General features: G+C 46.7%; 1 protein-coding gene across 3 annotated transcripts in view; it reads right to left on the bottom strand.

Annotated features, from left to right (window-relative positions):
* The window catches only part of THEMIS2 (thymocyte selection associated family member 2), a 465,016-nt gene that overhangs the window by 117,400 nt on the left and 325,610 nt on the right, over positions 1-22,006 (bottom strand). The window lies entirely within an intron of this gene.

The following is a 22,006-nucleotide window of genomic DNA, read 5'->3' as shown; positions in this document are numbered from 1 at the left end:
TTCCTCCCACTTAGCTATCCAGTGGACGGCAACTGTATGTCCCTGGAACAAACCTCTTGTTTACACAATGCCAAATATACCAGATAGTTCCCCACCTGGATGGGTACCTCTTGTGGGAGAAAGAGCTTGGGTGCACCTGTAACATGTGGAATGAGAGAGCACACATAACATGTGTCATTGACCCTATCTCACCGGATCATTCTCATCAAAAACACTACAGTCATACCATAAGTTGCCGGATTTAGTGCCATTTTCAAACAATACAGAATTAAACACTTCTCTTTTATTGCGCACTTCTTAATTATCACTCCTACTAGGGGCAAATTGTCCCCTTCCAGCTATAAACCAAATAAAAATAAAACAAAAACACTACACTACAAAAACATAGCTTATATAACCCCTTCTCTTTTCCTGATATGTCAACTTGCTGCAGCTCTTTTGGACCGCTCTTCTGTAAAGGCGAAATGAGGATAAAAATGTCACTGTCAACTGGCCGATACTTCCCATCATTCGGCCCCCCTTTCTTCTCCTGCAAGGGGAACCCTGTCCCAGTGGATGTCTGTAAAATGAATCGATGGATGCCTCTCGGCTACCTTCACTGCTGTTGGGGTGTGGTACATTAACATATAGGACCTGATGAAGCGGGGCTCCTTTCAGGACCTTGTGAAGTTCCAGATCAAGATCTTCTTGCCAGGATAGAGAGGAAGCTGTGCTGCAAATCCCTCAGCCTCTTGTGCTGATGAATGGTCTGTACTTGATACCGAGTCGGCAGTCCTGTCCTGACGTGGTTGAATCTTACATGAAATATAGTTCAGAAATGTTGAAAGCCCATTGAAATACATCTTAAATTCTTCTCCCAGGAGCTGCACAGTGCTATTAGCAAAATAGTACGTGCAGGAGTGAGAGGTGCATGCAATCTACTGCCAGTCCCCATTTTGTATAGAGTCAAATGGTGATCTGCGCAAGGGTAATTGTGTAGTGCAAACAAAGCAAGAGGCAGACAGTAGAGGCAGTTTTTGCCAAGTGTGTCTGATAATTTGGCAATGTGCTTTTTAAGCAGGTCATTGAGGTGCTCTACACGTCCGTTGGCTTGGGAATGGTACGCAAAGCACAGTTTGTGTTTGATGCCCAGTAAGGAGGCTATCTCCTTAAAAATATAATTGGAAAAGTGCTGTCTATTGTCAGACCTTAACACTTTGCAGACTCCCTACCTGGGGATTACCTTGCATACTAAAAATGTGTCTGCCGATTTTGCATCATTATGGGCTGTAACAAATCTGAGGATGCTGTCCCTTTTTCCCTAGTGGGAGACCTTTCCCATGGTGCCAGGGCAGTGCGTACACAGTACAATAGTACTGCTGGGGGTAGTGCACCGAGGGGGGATCAAATGGGGAAGGAATCCCCCTATGTGATTGGGGACGATCATCACCAGTGAATGGGGTATCACCCTGCTTTACCATACCCAACCCATGTCCCCATCTCCAAATCTTCCTGCCCCACTCTGGATAGAGCTAATATATATTGCTGTCAAGTTAGCCAAACTAACCTACATGACAACACTGGAAAGCAAATAATATGAAGTATTATACATGTAGCTGTAAAGCTGAAACTGTGATGGAGAAGAATGCTAGGAGTACAAAGATCACTCACGAGAAGTAAGGCGAGCGGTCTAGTTTCCAAAGGCCAGTGATTGGTGCTAAGGAAGACATCAGTTCAACGTGTGAGTTCCAAAAGAGTCCAGGTTCAAGCTCAGACTGAAATTGAAGCGCAGGAGAGAAGCGAGAGGGAGAGAGCCATCCCCAAAGAAGAATAGTGGTTGCCATGCACAGGCGCGAGGTGAAGTGCTGGAGAGACAGAGCGTGCAGCTGGAGAGGAGCCTCAGTCTGCAGGGCCACTGCAGACGCCGCTGGCTGCTAAATGCTATCGGAGCATCCAGGAGGAATACAGCTGCCCGGGAACTGCCGGTACCACCAGTAGCACATTCTAGTAATGACCTTTCTTGGTGATTTTATCATCCTCGAATCACAGGCTGACAAGCACACTCCAAGCAAACTTTTTGCACTGACTGCTTCCATGGACCTTAAGCAAATTGTGCTCTTCCCCATGCACAACAAAGGCAACACCCTAGACTTAATCTTCACATCATACCCCTGCATCACCTGTGCAGACCCTATCCCACTTGGCTATTCTGACCACACCGCCATCCCATTATCAGTCACCCACTTGACTACGGCTCTCAAAGGTCAGGCTAAATGCCCCTCACTCAACACCGCTCATTCAAAACCTTCCCAGTCAATGTGCTGGAAGCAAACTTTGCAGACTTACCCACCATAGGAAATGCCTCAGCCTCCTGGAATTATTCAGCAACTATGCTATGAAACTGGTGGGCACTCATGCCCCCCTAAAATCCATCTGGCCAAAGACCAAACAACACGCCCTATGGTACACCCCTGAGCTAGCTTCCAGCAAACACTCAATCAGAGCTCTAGAGAAATGGTGGCACAAAAACCATAACTCGGGAGACCTCACCAACCTCAAATCTCTCTGCGCAAACCATAGGATTCTGATTACTGAGGTCAAAGCTGCTTACTACTCCACCACCATTGCGGCAGCCTTCAATAGGAACATGCCCTGTTTGAAGTAGTAAAGCATTGTCCCTACCCTGAGGTACAAGTGTTAGGCAGAATTATATGCAGTACCCTTTGCGAAGACCACACACAATTAAGACTACAAGTGACAGTACAAATTCACCTTTGGTACAAGCCTGTACTACACAGTAAAGTGGTAGCGATGGCTGAGCAGCCAGACCTATCTCAAGAGCAAGTGAGCAGTATCAAATAGTTACACAAAGGACAGCAATTACTATGATTCAAACAAACACTGACTCAAGGTTTCTGAGTAAAAGAATATACATTTATTTACACATCAGTTGTAAAGCATTTCACTAAGTAAAAACAGTTGAAAAATCACGTTACCAATATACCACACCACTCCCAATAGATTGTGGACAAGTTTAAACTCAAAATGAAATAAGAGCAAAATGGCACACCAACAATTTAAAAAGGGAGGGAAAAACAAAGTTAAGCAGAAATTGAGCAGCACCAACAGGTAGGTAAGCAGGGCAATCTAGAAAGAGGAACCACACTGATAGAATAAAATCAAAAAGGCTTAGGGCCTAAGTCAATAGGACAAAAGTCTTTTGCTCAAGATCACACAGTTCAGGGGAGTTCGCGGTTTAGTCTTTGCCAAGAGTTCCGGACGAAGTTGGTCGGCAGAAAAGTTAGTTTAAAGAGAAGCGAAGGACAAGCCCTCGGATTGGCGAAAGTTTTCACACACCTTCACCGCGGCTGGACGAAATGAACAACCGGATTCGCACAGTACCTTTAAATGGAGAAGAAGCTGTAGCTGAGACAGATGTTTCTGGTAGTTCCTGCAGGCTCACGGTTCCTGAAGTGACTGTCGGACTGACACGAAGTAGGAAGACTGGAGGGAAGAAACCAGCAGCAGAGCAAAGCAACAAATAAAAGGTGAGCTCCTTAAAACCCAAGCAGGGTCCGACCTTCCTGGCTATCCCCCCCACTGTAGCTCTGTACAGCAAATTCGACCAGAGGAGGTAGTCCTGGCTTGCAATTTGGGCGAACTGGTTGGTCTCACCAGCTCAGGGGAAGAAGATTCCTGGAGGATCCTCTCTGTCGTTGGAGTCTGAAGATTCGGACCTGCAGCACGGCTTCACCGGGCGGTTCAGTCGTTGTAGGGGTCCTCTTCTGTCAGCTCCTCATCGGTTCTTTCGTTCCAGTGGCGACTCTGCCTTTCCAGTCCCAGAGACTTGCTTTTTATGTAGTTTTCCCCCAATCACACAGCCTAGCTGTCAATCACACAGGAGGGAGGCTGTCCTGGCGGGGACAGTCACCCAGCCAATCAAATAGGAGTGCGACTTGTGTTACCAAGGGAACCCATGGCAGGGGTCCTAAAACCCTTCCCTCACATCCTGCCTATCCAGACTTTCAGGTGCCTTAAGGAGGGCTTCTGTGCAGAAGCCCGCGAAAGGACTGCAGACAAAGGAACCAAACCTGGTTTGGCATGCAGAGAAAAACACGAGAAATACATTTTCAAAAAGAAATGGCAACTAAACCCAGCCGGAACCGTATAAAAACATATATGGTCTAGCGTGTTTAGGTTCGAGGCTACCAAGATAGCCTAAAACAATACCATGGTTATTTAAGATAATCGCGGTATGAAAAATAAGGTAGTTACCACTACCACCAGCCAAGTCTTGATGAAAAGTGAGCAAAACAGTGCTCTAAGAGAAACAGACAAAAAGGGGTAAGTATTAACCCTTTCCAATACTCCATGTAGGATGGGGTGTATTGGGTCTGTGGTTTAAAGAGACAAAATAAAGTTAATGGCAACTTTACCTGTTCTGGGAGACAGAAGTCAGTCCCAGAAAATGGAGTCTAAATTGGGAAGTCTAAAAGACAACCCTGTGTCACTGCACTGAAGGTGCTGTGTAACACACAGTAAAAAGATGATACCTATGGAGTAGGTGAGGCTCCACAATCCAAGAACACATAAAAATGTAAAACACACACAGCAAAACACATGTAAGAGTGGGGAAAAAGGCTCACACTCTTATCAGGTGAAAAGAAATCCTAGAAATCCAGCAAAGCTGCTGAGGGACTCAGTAGGTAAGGGAAATTAGCCATTCTGGAGAATTCTCCCTAACAACCGGCAACTCAGGAAAAATGTGATGGAATCAACACATTTTTTTAATTGAAAAAATAGACAAAATCCAAGAGACCATCGAATCAACCTCTCACAGCATTAGCATCCCCTGCACCCCAGCACGCACACTGACCCTCTGGACTAAATTATCTATTTCCTCTGGATATCCTGAAAATGATTTCCTCCCTCGAAGCCCAGCGCTCAAAGTGCTCCTCAACATCATCAATGCCTTCCTTGCAGAAGGATAATTCCCAGACACCATCAAAACTGGTCTCATACAAAAAACCAACCCTAGATCCAGATGACCTAGCCAACTACCGGCCCTTTACAATCTGCATGTTTATTGGCAAAATCTTGGAAAAAGTTGTTTCACACAACTGCTCACCAGAATCGAACAACTCCCCTTCCTAAATGACTATCAGTCAGGCCTCTGCATCAAGTGTAGGATCGAGACAGCCACCATGCAGATGGTGGATGATGCCCTCCAAATCATAGATAAGGATGACTCATGCCTCCTCATCCTTCTTGACCTCTCGGCTCTATTCAACACCGTCGACTAAAACATCCTTCTCTACCTCCTTACTGACAGGATGGGGTTCTCTGGCACTGTCCTGAATTGGTTTACCTCCTATCTCTCAGGCAGACACCAGGCTGTTCAAATGAACTTGTTGCGTTCTAACCAACTCCAGGTCTCCTGCAAGTCCCCCAAAGCTCCATCCTCTCAGCAATGCGTTTTAACCTTTAGATGGAGCCTTCGGACACTCTTCTCAAAGATCCCACTATAGCCATTCACCTATATGCGGATGATACTCAGTTGTACAGGAGAGTAAATAGCGCGCAGGACATAATTCATCTCTGCGATTACCTAGCCATCATCCATTCCTGGATGTCGACTGCCTTCCTCAAACTAAACCCATCCAAGACTGAATTCATCCTCATCTGTCCGCCAGCTAAAAAACAACTTGTCCAACAATGGCTCAATCATATGTACCTAGAAGGTTTTGATCCACAATTATCAGATTCAGCAAAATCCTCAGGCTTCATTATTGACAGTAGCCTATATTTCCAGAAAGACACAGCCAATAAGGCCCAAATATCCTTGCTCAGAATCTCTACCCTTTGAAAAATCAAACCCTTTATCCTGCTGCAGGACTTCCGGACTGTAGTGCAGGCCCTTGTGGTCTCGGGCATCAATAGGGGAAATGCTCTCCTGACAGGGCTTCAAGATGCCCACTTGGCAACCCTAAAAGCATTCCACCACACTGCAGCAGGTTGTATTACTGGAGGATGGAAATTGGACCGAATTACCCCCATCCTACACAAACTACATTGGCTTCCACTCCAAGCCGGGATACTGTTCAAAACTGCATGTATTATCTACAAGGCAGTCACAAGTAGCACACCAGCGTACCTCGTGGCTAAGCTCCACATATCTGGTGGCACACGTTCCTCGTGCAGCAAATTCGACAACAAGCTTGAATCACAAGTCGTCCGAGAAGAGAGAACCCCGCAAACAATCCTTCTCTTGTTGTGCACCCACCCTCTGGAACTCGATCCCATTGTCAGCTCAGAATGCTCCCACTATTCTACAATTTCACAAATCTCTCAGAACATGGATGTTTCAACAACACCTGAACAGGGACTAATTCTAATGAATGCACAAACCGACACACAGACCTCACAGTACCGCCAACTGTTAAATGATGCCAACCCAAATGTGGACTACCCACACTCTGCACAGCGTATTGCCGCTTTTGAGCTACTTCTGTGCTTTAAACAATAAAAATAAAAAATACAAAAGCGAAAACAGGGACGTGTATTGCCCAGCAGCTCTGAGAGGTCCAGGGAAGTATCGGGGGAAGTCAGGAACTGGAGAGAGAGGGTCAGGGACCCTGAATCAAAAGAGAGACGGCTGCATACTCGTCAGGAGAGTGAGCCAAGCGGATACAACGCAGCAGTGCGATTCTGGGACCTGCACCCAAGGATAAGAGCATCTAGGACTCTAATGAAAGAGAGGGTCTAGGGCCCTGAAGTAAATAAGAGACAGTTGTATACTTGGCAGGAGAGTGATCCAAACGTATACAAAGCAATCGTGCATGTATGGGACCCGCACCCATTAGCAGGAGGGTCTGGGACCCTGATGAAAGAGAAGGTTTGGGACCCTGAACAACATGAGAGAGAGTTGTGTACCTGGCAGGAGAGTAAACCAAGTGGATACAGTGCCCTATTGCGAGTCTGGGACCCGATCCATATATGAAGGCAAAGTTCAAAGCAAAGAGGGCCTAGGATCCGGAGAGAGGAAAAGAGACAGTACAAGAGAAAAGCCCTTGTTTGGCCGAGGAGCAAACCTAGCCATGTAAAGTATTGTGAGTCTGGCACTCACAACCACATGAGAGGTTAAGGATAGGAGGGTCAAGACCCCTAACACTTATGAAAAAGGAATCCTACAGTTGATAGCGGAACATGCCAAGCTGATAGGATATAAGAACTGTGAAGCTAACAAATAGTTCCTTTTGAATTGTACAGTGACTTAAGATAAAAAGCAATCATGGGCAAAGGAGCAGAACCCTAGCATTGGAAAAAGAACCAGACTAAGGGAAAGGAACACAACCGAAGCTTTGGAATCCAACACTTGGTAGCAGAGCATACCAAACTGGTAGGATACAAGAACTGTGAAAACAAACAACAGTTCCTCATGAGTTAATCAGAGACTTAAGATAATTAGAGCTACACCTGTCCTGAATATCAACATAGTCAATATGTAAATGGCGAAAGAGCCCCTTTGGGTGTGGAATGTTGCTTTCACAGTTTAAAGTGTGTGACCTGCTGTGATTCTCTGGCGTGTCACTCAATTATTTCCAAACTCAGTCACCAGTTCCTGTAAATTTAGCATGAGCCATTGTTCGTTAATCTCAGTAGCAACATGCTCTTTTGAGGCATACACTGTGTAATGACGCTCCAGTGCTGTTTTACGCAGCCCCTGGGGCATCACTGATTTCCCTGTACTGTTCAGTCTCCACAACAAATCCGTGGGTGACAGTGAGCAGACCCTCCTTGTCCATAACTACTGCTCTTGCTGGGGTGCAACCCTCTGTAACGCTATCACTTGGACAATGCTTAATGCATTAAATGGCTCCAAAGGTGTGAAGAGCTCCGTTTGCAGTAATGTCATCAAGGGGGCTTGGTCCTTTTTAAAGGGCATGTACAGTGTTGTGTTTAGTGGCAGATATGCTGCTTCTTTTGTTGTGGAATGGGCCCTGTCGTTGCTTTTTTTAACTAAATCTGTGCCGTTTGTATAGGTGGGGCATTTTACTACCGTCAGTGCTGCTCGGAGTTGCAGTATGTCCATTAGTCGGGACAATGATTGTGTATGTTGCACGGGGGAGACATCACTCCTCTGGAACCCCCTCCTTTTCCATCAGGCCAATCCTGAGTGCACTGTGGATGTGACGTAGATGGAATCTGAGACTATAGTGGCAGACTATCCCTCAGACATGTCTATGGCCATTATCAGAGCTGTCAATTTAGCCGCCTGTGCTGAACAGTGCAGTGGCAACCTCACCTGAGCCCACACCTTAAACTCTTTTTCCTTATGACAAACCACCACCTCACCCGTATGTCGACAACCCATGTTGTAATTTGTTATCGATGACCCATCAACGAAGATCATTTCTCCTCCTTCTATCGGCTCTTCCTGAACTCTAGTATCATCCTCAACGGTGTCCATGCAGGAGGCACAATCATGTATATAATCTCCTCTCTCCACTGGCTGTGCTATGAATGTTGCTGGGTTGACACCCCGACCCCTCACTGCCTCAATTGATGGATTGGATAGTATCACCTGGTATCCTGATGCTCTCTGAGATGTCAGTGTGGGCTTTGAGTTTTCTAGTATCGCGAAAAGATAATGCGCCACATAGAGCGTAACTGCACAGCCCATGGTTAATGTTGCTTTCACAGTTTAAAGTGTGTGACCTGCTGTGATTCTCTGGCGTGTCACTCAATTATTTCCAAACTCAGTCACCAGTTCCTGTAAATTTAGCATGAGCCATTGTTCGTTAATCTCAGTAGCAACATGCTCTTTTGAGGCATGCACTGTGTAATGACGCTCCAGTGCTGTTTTACGCAGCCCCTGGGGCATCACTGATTTCCCTGTACTGTTCAGTCTCCACAACAAATCCGTGGGTGACAGTGAGCAGACCCTCCTTGTCCATAACTACTGCTCTTGCTGGGGTGCAACCCTCTGTAACGCTATCACTTGGACAATGCTTAATGCATTAAATGGCTCCAAAGGTGTGAAGAGCTCCCTTTTCAGTAATGTCATCAAGGGGGCTTGGTCCTTTTTAAAGGGCATGTACAGTGTTGTGTTTAGTGGCAGATATGCTGCTTCTTTTGTTGTGGAATGGGCCCTGTCGTTGCTTTTTTTAACTAAATCTGTGCCGTTTGTATAGGTGGGGCATTTTACTACCGTCAGTGCTGCTCGGAGGTGCAGTATGTCCATTAGTCGGGACAATGATTGTGTATGTTGCACGGGGGAGACATCACTCCTCTGGAACCCCCTCCTTTTCCATCAGGCCAATCCTGAGTGCACTGTGGATGTGACGTAGATGGAATCTGAGACTATAGTGGCAGACTATCCCTCAGACATGTCTATGGCCATTATCAGAGCTGTCAATTTAGCCGCCTGTGCTGAACAGTGCAGTGGCAACCTCACCTGAGCCCACACCTTAAACTCTTTTTCCTTATGACAAACCACCACCTCACCCGTATGTCGACAACCCATGTTGTAATTTGTTATCGATGACCCATCAACGAAGATCATTTCTCCTCCTTCTATCGGCTCTTCCTGAACTCTAGTATCATCCTCAACGGTGTCCATGCAGGAGGCACAATCATGTATATAATCTCCTCTCTCCACTGGCTGTGCTATGAATGTTGCTGGGTTGACACCCCGACCCCTCACTGCCTCAATTGATGGATTGGATAGTATCACCTGGTATCCTGATGCTCTCTGAGATGTCAGTGTGGGCTTTGAGTTTTCTAGTATCGCGAAAAGATAATGCGCCACATAGAGCGTAACTGCACAGCCCATGGTTATTGTTGCTGATTTCGCAATGGCAAATGCTGCTGTGGTGAGTGCCTGTTCACATAGGTAGTGACCTTGAATCACTGGATCTAGACGACCACTGTAATATGCCAGGGTTATTGTGTCCTTGTGGCTTCTTTTGAGTGAGGACAGCCATCATCCCTGTGCCATCAGAATGTGAAAACAAATAGAATGTTTGGTTGTAATCCAAGGTTGCCAAAACTGATACATGAGCTAACCCTGTGGAATAGTCAAAGACCCAGTCCCTGCAATAGTTGCACAGGTGCAAGAACTGCTACAGCCGCTTAACCGTGCATGGCTGTGGTGTGCCGTGTATTGCTTCTGCCATTTCTGGGGTGATCGTCCTGCTGTCTACTAATATTATCTGTCCTAAGTACACTACGACATTTCTGTAATTTCTCCTCGTCCACTTTGTATCCTTTCTCTGGGTATCATGCTATCACTGCGCATCCTTTACTGCGCATATACAAAAATGTCAAATTTAAACAGCCACATTTCGCTGCATATATATTTGGGGGGTGGGTAAAGGTAATAATAAATATGGGGGGGGCATGGGGATGCAGGGAGTCTCCCCTGTATACATATATATGCAGAGAAATGCGGTAAAAGAAATTAACTTTTTCGTATGCCCAGTAAAATATGCACAGTGATCACACAGATCCAGTAATGTCAGGAGTCTGATGGAACCTCCTCTGCACTGGTCCTCTATTATACTGCATTCCAGGAGGTCATCCACGTACTGGATGACTGTGCTGAGCATTTTCAAGTTACCTAGGTCCATCTGGATCACTCTATTGAATACGCTAGGTGACTCGCAATACCCTAGTAGTAAACTAGTGTGTTGGAACCGAGTCCCGTGATACGTAAACATAGTGAGATACTGTGAGTCTGGGTGCAATGGGATGGAGAAGAACATATTCTTCAAGTCAATAACTGTGAAGCATGTTGCTTCTGTGGGTATGTTACACAATATGGTGGCTGGATTCGGTACCAGTGGAAACTCTGCTTCCACTACATTGTTCAAGGGGTGGAGATCAAGCCCTCCTTTCCGATTTCTTGACATGGTAAATGGGCGTGTTAAATGGGGATTCAGATTTTTTTTTTTGCCCGTTCACTTATGCCCTCGTCTGCATCTTGTGATAGTGCATATTGCTTAACCCGGGACACCTTCCTTTTTTAGGGACCGCCCCTGCAGCAATTCTACATCATGGGGCCCACTGTTGCATAGTACATGGTGTAATTTTTTCAGATCATCCCGCACGTGAGCTGATAACGTGCTCACTATCTGCATCCTCTGGTGGACCTGTCTCTCTTCTATATTCACCAGACATGGGATGCATATCTAGAATACCATTTCCCCCTCCTCTTCATCCTCTGAAAACAGTTGTCCGTCTGTGAAATCTGTTAGTATTAATGTCGGGTCAATGCATAGGACCGTCCTGTATCAAAAACTCAAAAAAAAACCTTACGCACTAAACTAAATACAAGGTAAAAATGGGGATTTCTCTGGGCTACAGACTTATAGCTTTCTCTTGGAGTTCAAAACTTAAAGTTCTATGGTGCAGAAAAGAAAAGGAATAATGTTCCACCAGGAAAAAGGGTTTCTTCCTTCCCCTATGTTTTTTTCTGGTTCCTCACAGTCTGTCCAGCAGTTCTGGTAAAGTAAATAATGTTCCAATGTTTCCCAAGGAGATGCCACTCACTTAATACACCTTTTCATTCACTCTGTTATCTGATAGTTTCAAGAGGCGGAACAATTCCAGCTGTGAATCCTTTTAATCTTCAGTTATTCAATGGTTTTCTTGTTACTTAGAAGAAACAGGGATTTCTTTCTTCACCCTCTGGTTTCTTTTCAACGTTACAGTTCTTTGAGATATTTAGTGTCACTCTCTTTCTTGTTCTTGTTCCTCATTAAAGGGGTACGGTTTTCCCTTTTGTCACTAATCCACAATTTCAGGTTTATTCAATTATCTTCTTACCCCTGGTTTACTCTCCTGCCAGGGCTTCACTGTTTTGTTACTTCTCTTGTTTCATTTATTACTCAAAGGGGTATGGCCATTCCCTTTCTGCATCAACTGTTATGGTTTCTTGTTTTCACAGAGGGGTTTTGACCGATGAGCTTTCTTAATCTTTCTCCTCACCCTGGTATTCTCTCCTTCCAGGGTATTGTCACTTCTTTGTAAAAAAGGGTATTGATCTTCCATTTGATTATTGATTACTGTTCCACAATTTCAAGGTGGGGGTACAATTTCAAGGTGGGGGTTCTTAACCCCTTTGTCTCTTCTCACTTCTTCTTTCACGTCTCTTCTCACTTCTCCTTTCACCACTGGTTTACTCTCCTGCCAGGGTATCACAACTTTCTTACTTGGGTATACGTCCCAGACTCACTCTTTCACTGGTTCTACTGCCTTCACTTGGGCTTTCCACAATGGCTGTATCAATTCTACTGCCTTCACTTAGGTTTTTCCCAATGTTCACATTCATATCAATTATACTGTCTTCATTTAGGCTTTCCACAATGCTCATGTCAGTTCTACTGCCTTTACTGAGACGTTTCACAATGTTCGCATCTGTACCAATTATACAGCCTTCATTTAGGCTTTTCCCAGTATTCGTATACATTCTATTGCCTTCACTTAGGCATTTCACATTGTTCATATCTGTATCAATTATACTGCCTTCTTTGTTTGGACTCTCTCATGGTGTGTGCGGTATGTGGTATTGGCCCTGAAGTGCCCAGGTAACCCATGTACTCTCCCTGGTGCTTACCAGTGTTTCTCGCTGTCTTCAGCGTTCGTCGCATTTCTCGATCCCCTTTGCTTCTAGCCTGCAGACTGGCAGAGCGTCCCGTGAACTGCTTCGTTCCCTCTTGGCCTCTTTCTGTGTTTGGCACCTCCAGCTGCCCGTGACAGAGAAGGAGCGAACCTCTCCTGACTTGGCATGCTGCATGACGTATCTGTCAGCCTATGTGATGCTTTGTGTACTCCGCTCACCTCCGGTGTCCTATACAGTATCAGAACAAGCCAGATGCAGTTTCAGGCTCTGTCTCTCTCTCTCGCCGCTAGCTCAGCTGTGTCCATTTTAAATGTCCCGGTCTTACTTAGCATTTTCCAACGACTAGAACGCTCCGTTGGTTTTCTATATTTGGTCATCCTCATTACGCTATCCCTCTTCCTTGTCTCAGTACTAGAAAAGTGGGAGAGAGGTGAATAATGTTGTTGGATAGAAACGCCTGGGAATTCAATATCTATATTACAATAAGCCGTACAGGAGTGTGGTATAAGTCCTTTTGTGTTACTAGTGAAGAGTTATTTAAGTCTAGTATTCTCTTGCCTCCCTGGAGTTTGTCTTCCCCTATGTGACCCTCAGATGGCCAGTGTCAGGTAGCTTCTGCCTTTCCCTGCCAATGCAAAGGAAGCTTCCCTCCAGAGAACCAGCGATGACATTTCTAGATTTGTCACAGCACCCACCCTATCAATACTTGTACCCCATAAAAGAAAAACTCTGGGTGGCGCGATGAACCTCTGAGGGTGCGGTGTGCGCAAAATGCTTGCATGATTGCTGTGACCCGCTTGTAGAAAATGCTGGGCGTCGAGCATACAATACCCTTCTCCGAAAATGAAATTGTATTTAATGTGCTCATTATGTTTCTCCCTAATATGTTGATGGGCATGTCTTTCAAATACAACAGGGGCACTACTATTTGTTGTGTGCCTATGGTGAGTGGCAATTCTTCTGTGATAGGAACTGTTACAACAGCCCCAGAAAATATGTGTGTGTCCATCACTTTGTCCGACAAGGAAAAAACAGCAGCATTTGGTCGCTTCCGTGTCGATCAAAAAATAAAAATGAAAATGAAAAATCCTTTTGTCAAATCTTCACTGCTACCTCAGGTTCCTCTTCGGGGTCTTCAGTTACCGAAAGGATTGGGCACACGTGTGTCCTCTGTGGCTGGCCTATTGGGCATTTGGACCTTGTCCTGGAAATGGGAACAGGCTGCCTCCAAGTACAGTCCATCCCATGTAGTGTGGTACTGTGTTCTGGGCTAACAATGTGCTTTGCCCCTGTGTATAGATTTGTGCTTTGGCCTGTAAGGCATTCTTTGGTACTATTGTTTACTGCTGTGTGTTTGGCTGTGGTGTCTGGGGAACTCTGGGGCCTGCACACTAGACTGTCTGTGTGAAGGGCACCTGCTGTGGTTGCATCTATTGCTGCCTCAGTTGTATCTGTTGCTGCATGGGTTGCATCTGATGCTGCATGGGTTGCATCAGTTGCTGTATGGGTTGCATATGTTGCTGGCTGGGTTGCACATATACCTGGGACTCCATTTGTCCCCCTTTGTCCGCCTTGGCCATACTTCAGCTGTTGTCCATAGGGGCACATCGGTGCAAAGTGTCTCCTCTGCCCACATACAAAACATTGTCCTCCAAATATGGGCCCTGCTCCTCCATACGCATACCCGCTCCCTCCCTGCAAATATCTTCTGCCCTGTTGATATATATGCCATCTCTGGGTACTACCCCCTTGTTGATAATACCCTTGTTGCTGATATGTCCCCTGTGGGGATACCCTCCCTGCTGCTGGAACCCTCCCCCTTGTTGTGTCTACTTCAATGTGCTCTGGAACAATGTTTATAAGTACAGCCCCTTTCATGGATATTTTTGCGAGCCTGTTTTGCATCAATTTCACCTCTGCCTTTACTGCATTATCTACTGTCTCTTTCCCATTTCCTTTTACAAAAATGATCGATGTGCTTCTGTATCTCTGGCCACCCCTTTGCCTCAATGCCAACCACCATCTCTAGGGATATTGGTATGTTCACATCCCATGATTGTTATGTCTCTAATGTCCACATCTCCTGTATCTGTTTTATGTGTTCTGTGGGGTCGTTAGCTGGTTTCATTTTGCGTGCCAAAATGGCTTGCATGTCTGATGTTTCTGGGTACATGGGGGGTCATTACGAGGTTGGAGGTAACCGCTATTAGCGCCATGGCTGCCTCCAAAACCTCACCGACTCTGCCCTGGTGAATGGAGCTATTACCACCCCATTCCAAGGTTGGCGGGGGCGGTAATTCCCCATTCACCAGGGCCCTTCCCCATTCCCATTTGAGCCCCCATAGGGCTCAATGGGAATGGGGAAGGCGCTAATAACGGTACTGCAAATTGCAGTACCGTTATTAGCACCAAAGTCCCTTTGTGGGTCCGTCCTTAATGCCTGGTAAAACCAGGCGTTAAGGGAGGACCCGCAAAGGGAACTCGTAATAGGGCGGTAAGGGATTACCTGTACTGGTGCCCTTACCGGTACCGGTAATCCCTTACCGCCCGGGTCTTAATGAGGCCCACAGTCTGCAATAGTTTCCACATGTGTGCATGGCAGTTATTAAAGGGTGCACCATTGTGAATGTCACTACTCAATTTAAATCTGTTGTATCCTGCCTGTTACCATATTTTGTCCCCCCATTCACCCAATATGGCTGCTAATAGGTTCTTCATATCGCTGATCGCCAGGGTAATCCCTGCTGTCTCTTTCTCAAGAGTATATATCCATTTGCCTGCCCCCCCGGGAGGGATGGTAAGCTATACATCAAATTGTCTCTATCCATGCTCTGCCATGGTATATACTGCGCTCCTCCCATGCCCTTTTGTAACAGGGGCCGCTGAGTCCGTGGTGTTGGGGTGGCCCCACCCCTTTCAGCGCTAGCCACCACCATCCTTTCTGTCCTATTGCTGAGGGACTGGGACCAGTCCCTGCTTTTCTCCCATTCTTTCACCCTCCCTTTCTCCTTTTCTCGCTCCCTGCCTCTCCTCCTTCTTTTCTCGCCCCCCTTTCTGTTTCACTGTCCTTGTATGATTTGCCCTGGTCTCACATCCTCCCTTTCTCACCCGTTGTTCCTCTGGCTTTTTCGGTGTCCTCAGGGTCCACTTCAGACCCCGCAGAGATCATTTCCTCCTCCCGGGGTCTGTGTCTAATGTTTTGTCTAATTTAAACATTATCTTCCCGGACAACTAGACTTCTGGCATTCCTGCTGACCTTCGCTCCCTTCCTTCTTTCAGACCACCCTCTCTATCTCATCCTCTGCTGCCTTGGACACTGTTTCTAACTGCCGGTGCACACTTTTTTCTACGTCAACTAAGTACTTCTGTTACTTGCTGCTGTTCTCTCAATAGAAGTGGCTCTAGCCTCTGGCTTTTCCTTCCCTATTTATGTCTTGTCCCTGCTTGGGGGACACCCGTCGTGGATTTGTGTACCCCGCTGAAGACTTCGGCGTTGTATACAGTCCATAGGAAGGGAGCGGTGTGGACAGCGGCAGCGCCATGTCACTACCTTTGCCCACCTCTTTATTTCTCTTCATACAGCTTCCATACGCCTAAAATGCTTTGTCTGCTCTTCAATTTAGTGCCTGTTTATGTTGTCAATAAATATGAGAGCATATTTCTTATTATATAGCTATAAAACATTCCTTCACCTGGCCATTCTCAGAAACACTGTGCTGCTTTGTCCTGCACCCACTGGAAATGGTACTTTAATATTTTATTTCTATATTGGGGCCATTTAGTACAAAGATGTTCCAAGGGTGTGTCCATAATCCCCCATCTCCCCCCCGTTTTTCCTGTCTGACTCACTTACCACAGCCGAGAGTGCCTCCCTCCTGCCCTTGTGCAATTTAGCTTCCCTCCCAATTAAAAAAAAGAAATGCCATTTACAATTGCTTCACTTGTACAAGTCTCCAAATTGTTAACAAAAAATAACCCTTACACACATCCATATATACTGAATCAAAACCCCACTCCTCTCAACACACACACCATACTTGCCACTTGTCTCATATACCCTCAATCTCTACCCACATCCACGCCTTCATCCCCAACCACAATCAGAACAAAAACAAAACTCAATGGCCCTCTCTAAAGGCCCACACATTTCTCCCAAACAAAACGTAATGGCCCTTTTGACAGGTCCACACAATTCTATTTACCAAGTAGTCTACCTTATTATACAACTACCTGGACCCTACTTCTCGGGCCACCAAAGTACTTAAGCAATCACTAAGCACTACTAAGCCAATGATCTCTGCCTTAATGCCAGTAAGATTGAGATTCTCCTCATCGGCACACCCGCTCCCTCCTTTCCTGTCACTCTCTGGCCAGCCTCTCTTGGCCCTCTTCCTCCTCCCACCTGTGAGGCTAAAAACCTTGGGGTCATCTCCGACTCCACACTCTCCTTCTCTCCTCACATCTCTGACGTCTCTAAGAAGTCACACTAGCAGCTGCTCCTCCTCAGAGGTATTCTTCCCTTCCTCTCCTTCCCCCAGAGGCTCACTGTCTCCAGAGCTCTGGATCTCTCTAGGATGGACTATTGCAACAGCCTCTTTCTAAACCAGCTTCTACTCTCCGCCCTCTGCAACTCATCCAGAAGAGGACTGCAAGACTTGTCCTTGGCCTCAAGCCCAGGGATCGTATCTCTCCAGGACTGAAATCTCTGCACTGGCTCCCATTGGCTGCGAGGATTAAGTTCAGAACCCCTGCATTGTCCACAAGGACTTCTGGGGCATGGGGCCTCAATACCTTCAACTCTCTCTTCCTAAATATCTTCCTTCACAAGCTCTTTGCTCATCCGCCTCCAACTCCCTCAGGGTCAGTCGCTTCTCCAAGCAACGTGTTGGTGGTAGAACTCTTTCCTCGGCTGGGGCCTCCCTCTGGAACAGCCTCCTTGCCTCCCTGAAACTTGAGGAGAACCATCTCCAGTACCCGAAGCACCTCAAAACCTTCCTCTCTGCTTCTGCTTTCTCTCCTCCTCTCCCCAGCTGAACTCCTGGCTGAAACTGAAACTGCACTGGCCAACTGGCCACCCTCTAATTACGGGCACAGGTCCCCTCCCCCACCAGTTGCACACCTGAACTGCCTCCCTAGCAACCCTGCATGTGGGGACTGTTTTCTGTATCCCTGCAGTCCCCTACCAGCACTTGACACCTGATGTCTGCACTTACCCCTGCACTTGCCAACAGCTGGCCGTACTTTTACTTATTGTTTTTATTTATTCTTTTTATCCCATGTACTGCACTGTCCCCACACTCTTCCCCCCGCACTTTTCCCCTTCCCCCGCACTTGAGTGATCTGAATGACACCTGGGCTAGTAGGATCGTTGTCTCTGTATTCCCTCTGTTCCCCCTCCCTTGCTGCGTCATGCCTTGAAACACTTGTGTATAGGCATGTTATAAATGCCATATCATATCATATCATATATTAACAGCAACAATCTCGTGGCAACCCTTCTAGCTCGACCAACATGATATACCACAATATTTCGAAATCTACTGCGCGCACTCTTCATCAATCAATAATCTCTTATACCAATCCACATAATTAAAGAAAAATGACCCAACTATACAATCGCCTGCACTTCGCACCACTCCATCTAATGAAAGTGCCACTGTCTGTGCAATCATCTACTCTCCTATAGATGGGCCCACCACACACCCTCTAACTATCGGAGGAGTGGAACTAATATCTACGACTACTACGGCCGATCATCCTCTCCCTTGTAGGATGCACCCTGTACACCATAAAAAACCATGCTGCGGGCGCGCATGCTAAGTTCTGTTCGTTCATGCAAGAGCACACTAACGTGCTCTGGAGATCCACGAATACTCTCGATGCTGAGTCTTCCCCCACGGCCTGTACCTCCTTTTCAGCATGGGCAGCACTCAGGACCAGGCAGACCTTTGCAAACCCAGAGTCTGCGAGCCCTCCTCGTAAGTGCACTTCAAACTGGTCTCAGCCCGCCTGCCCCGTGCCCCAGGAGTGTGGGAAGAATACCCACTACTCGCTGAGGGAACTGAGGATCTTGCTGAGGCCTGCACAATGTACCAGGGCACCACTGCCAAAAAGTAATCCCAGGGAGGAAAAACGTATCAAAACGGAGCATACACCAAGCATGAAGTAACGCAGGTTAATTGGGCCCCCACAGCAGGGAGCTCTGTGGAACTGAACTGAATGAAATGAGCTTGACGCCGCCCACTGTGGCTATACTTTTTATACACAAATTACAAAATGACCATACAACATTTTAGTTACATTTTTGGGGCAGGTCACAAGAGCTGATTGAGCTATACCTTAGTTGACCCTTATTGGATAAAACATTTCTTGGAACAAAATCACTTTGCCCCCCCTCGTGACATCACAAACCTTCCACAATTGCGTGAATTGCTGATCAGTTAAAAACACGTGTTTGCCATTGGTTGGCACTGCCCAATATACAAATGGATAACCTGCTGCTTACTAATTGGACATGGCATCTTGAGATGCCACTGGGCGAGACCTTCTCACTAAGTCTGACCAATGATGTGCCCTACGGACATCAGCAGGGACACTTTTACAATGTTGCACCTCAGGAACACCGAAATCTCTCTAGGCTGATTGGCTCCCTGTCATGAGCCAATCCATCCCTACCCCATTGCTTTCGCCCCCCAGCTCCCATTATATGCCTCGCTGTCAGGGGTGCTTCCAAAAATGTATCCAACACCGTGAATATATTTTAATTAGCTGTATTTGATTCCTTTTTGCTTACCAATTCTTCTAGGACAGGTGCCTAGCTCGGTGGCCTCAAAAGTATTTCATGGAGAGACTTTCATAGGGTTGCATTCTCAGTGGAAAAAAGTCTTGCAACAATTCTGCGCACTGTTTATGTTGAATATTCAAGAAATGACCATTGCTGTCACAAAAGCCTGCAGCCCTTTATTATGAGCTGTGTATAAAATGCTCTCCTAACCTAGGCCTACAAAACATGGCTTCTCTAATGTTCGCATATTGCTCAAACAGCCCCCTACCATGATGCCCCATAAACCACCTTGCACCCCCACCGCTGCCAGAGTTGCACCAGCTACCAGTTACCCTATCCCAAAGCAAGTTGCACACACAGTTTTCCGTTCTCACGTGTGACTTTATGCACTGCGCCAGCAGGTGTGTTTTAACAACTATATCTGTACCACCTGCACCCTGTGCAGTGGCATCACCACTCCCGATGTCACCTACCATGTCACCCCTTGACAGCGCTGGACCTGGACCCTTACAACAGTTCTATTGTACACGCTTGCACCCTTCCACGCGAGCATGGCAGGTAATATGCACAATTGAAATCAATCGCTCCCCAACATGCTTGCATGTTGGGAGGGTTCAGTTTCAATTAGGAACACTGCTTACATTGCGCTCACGGTAAGCAGTGTTGTTAACGACTGAAATAAAACCCTCCCTGACATGCAATCATGTCAGGGAGGGTTTCATTCAAATTTTGAGCACCGGTGCTCACAACGGAAAGCATATGCTGCCTGGCAGCGTTTGCTCACTTTGCACGGCGGAGTGCAAATGTGAAGGGCAATAGATGGCATACACGCTGTATGCCGTCTTTTGCCCTTTACATTTGCACCCTGCAGTGCAAATGACGAAGGCCCTCATTAGGACCCTGGCGCTAAGTGTTTAACGGCGCCGTAAAAGGCTGTGGCGCCGTTGAACACTTAGCGCCTAATTACGAGGTCCCTTTGCGGAACCCGACCTTAACGGCTGGTCTACACCAGCCGTTAAAGTAGGGACCCGCAACGGGACCTTGATGGCAATTACGGTACCGCAATTTGCGGTACCGTAATTGCCGCCTTCCCCATTCCCATTGAGCCCTATGGGGCAGGAATGGGGAAGGGCCATGGCGACATGGGGAATTACCGGCCCGCCAACCACAGAATGGGGTGGTAATTCCCCATTCCGCCATGGCGGACTCCTGCATCGACCATGGTGCTAATAGCACCATGGTTTAGTGCTGGAGTCCTAATGAGGGCCGAAGTTTTGGCGTCAGAGACCCGCTTACGTTACAGTGTAAACGGAACTGTTGCCCACCACCAAATTATGCATGAAAGCAACATGAGCTCCATTGTGGTAAGCTGCATCCATACATTAGGATGCTTTCTGTTGAGACAAGACACATCACTGAGGGGTGTGTTTATGAGCTAGCATTTATTCAATCATTTAAAGGTGGCATATTAAGGCAATTTACAGATTTAGCCTGCAACATTGCATAATGCATAGATATATCTTATGTATAGTTAGGTTTAGTGTGCAACGAGATGTATTATTAACTAGCTTATATTAACATAGCTATTAACTTTGCATAGCAAGCCTGGTAGCAGTTGCCTTTCATTGCGCATATAAAGATCCTTTTCGCTTGCTGTAGTATATAAGCACTGAGACACAATATGGCCCTCATTCCGACCCAGGCGTTGGACCATGGTGCTAATAGCACCATGGTCCATGCCGGTAACTTACCGACTCCGCCATGGCGGAATGGGGAATTACCGCCCCATTCCGAGGTTGGCGGGGTGGTAATTCACCATGCCGCCATGGCCCTTCCCCATTCCCATTTTTGCCTCATAGGGCTCAATGGGAATGGGGAAGGCGCTAAGTACGGTGCCGCAAATTGCCAAGGTCCCTTTGCGGGTTGGTTTTTTAACGCCTGCTAAAAGCAGGCGTTAAAGTGCCACCCGCAAAGGGACCTCGTAATCAGGCGTTAAGGGTTTAACGGCGCCGCCACCTTTTATGGCGCCGTTAACCCCTTAACGCCTGGGTTGTAATGAGGGCCAATGTCCCTCATTAGGACTCTGGCGGAAAACCATGGTGCTATTAGCACCATGGTCGATGCCGGAGTCCGCCATGGCGGAATGGGGAATTACCATCCCATTCCAAGCTTGGCGGGGCAGTAATTCCCCATGTCACCATAGCCCTTCCTCATTCCCATTTTTGCCCCATGGGGCATAATGGGAATGGGGCCGTTAACCCCTTACCGCCTGGGTCCTAATGAGGCCCATAGTCTTGAAGTTTGTTTTAATGTAAGTGCAGAACAGTGGCCCAAAACTGATTGTTGAAAAAAGCTTCACCACCTTTTGTTTTCAGATGCCCTTTGGGACTAAGATGCAAGAGAGCTGTGGAGGAGTTTGCAAAGCAAATGCCCATTTCCAAAGGATCCAGATCAGGGGGGAAAAAGGAGGGGGAAACTTATAAATACCCCTTCTTCCTTTTCAGATGGTTTGAGTTTCTAAAGAAATGCTTTTATAGAGGGTGTATGCCACACGCTGGGATAACTGCCAATGCATTTTTGATTGTGAAACTCATTTGTGCCATGTGCCTATGTGTTCT

Source organism: Ambystoma mexicanum, chromosome 11 (genome assembly GCF_040938575.1).
Source record: "Ambystoma mexicanum isolate Mex_15411 chromosome 11, UKY_AmexF1_1, whole genome shotgun sequence".
Taxonomy (NCBI): domain Eukaryota; kingdom Metazoa; phylum Chordata; class Amphibia; order Caudata; family Ambystomatidae; genus Ambystoma; species Ambystoma mexicanum.
Note: the sequence above shows the minus strand (reverse complement) of the source record. Positions and strands in the feature narration are given on the sequence as shown.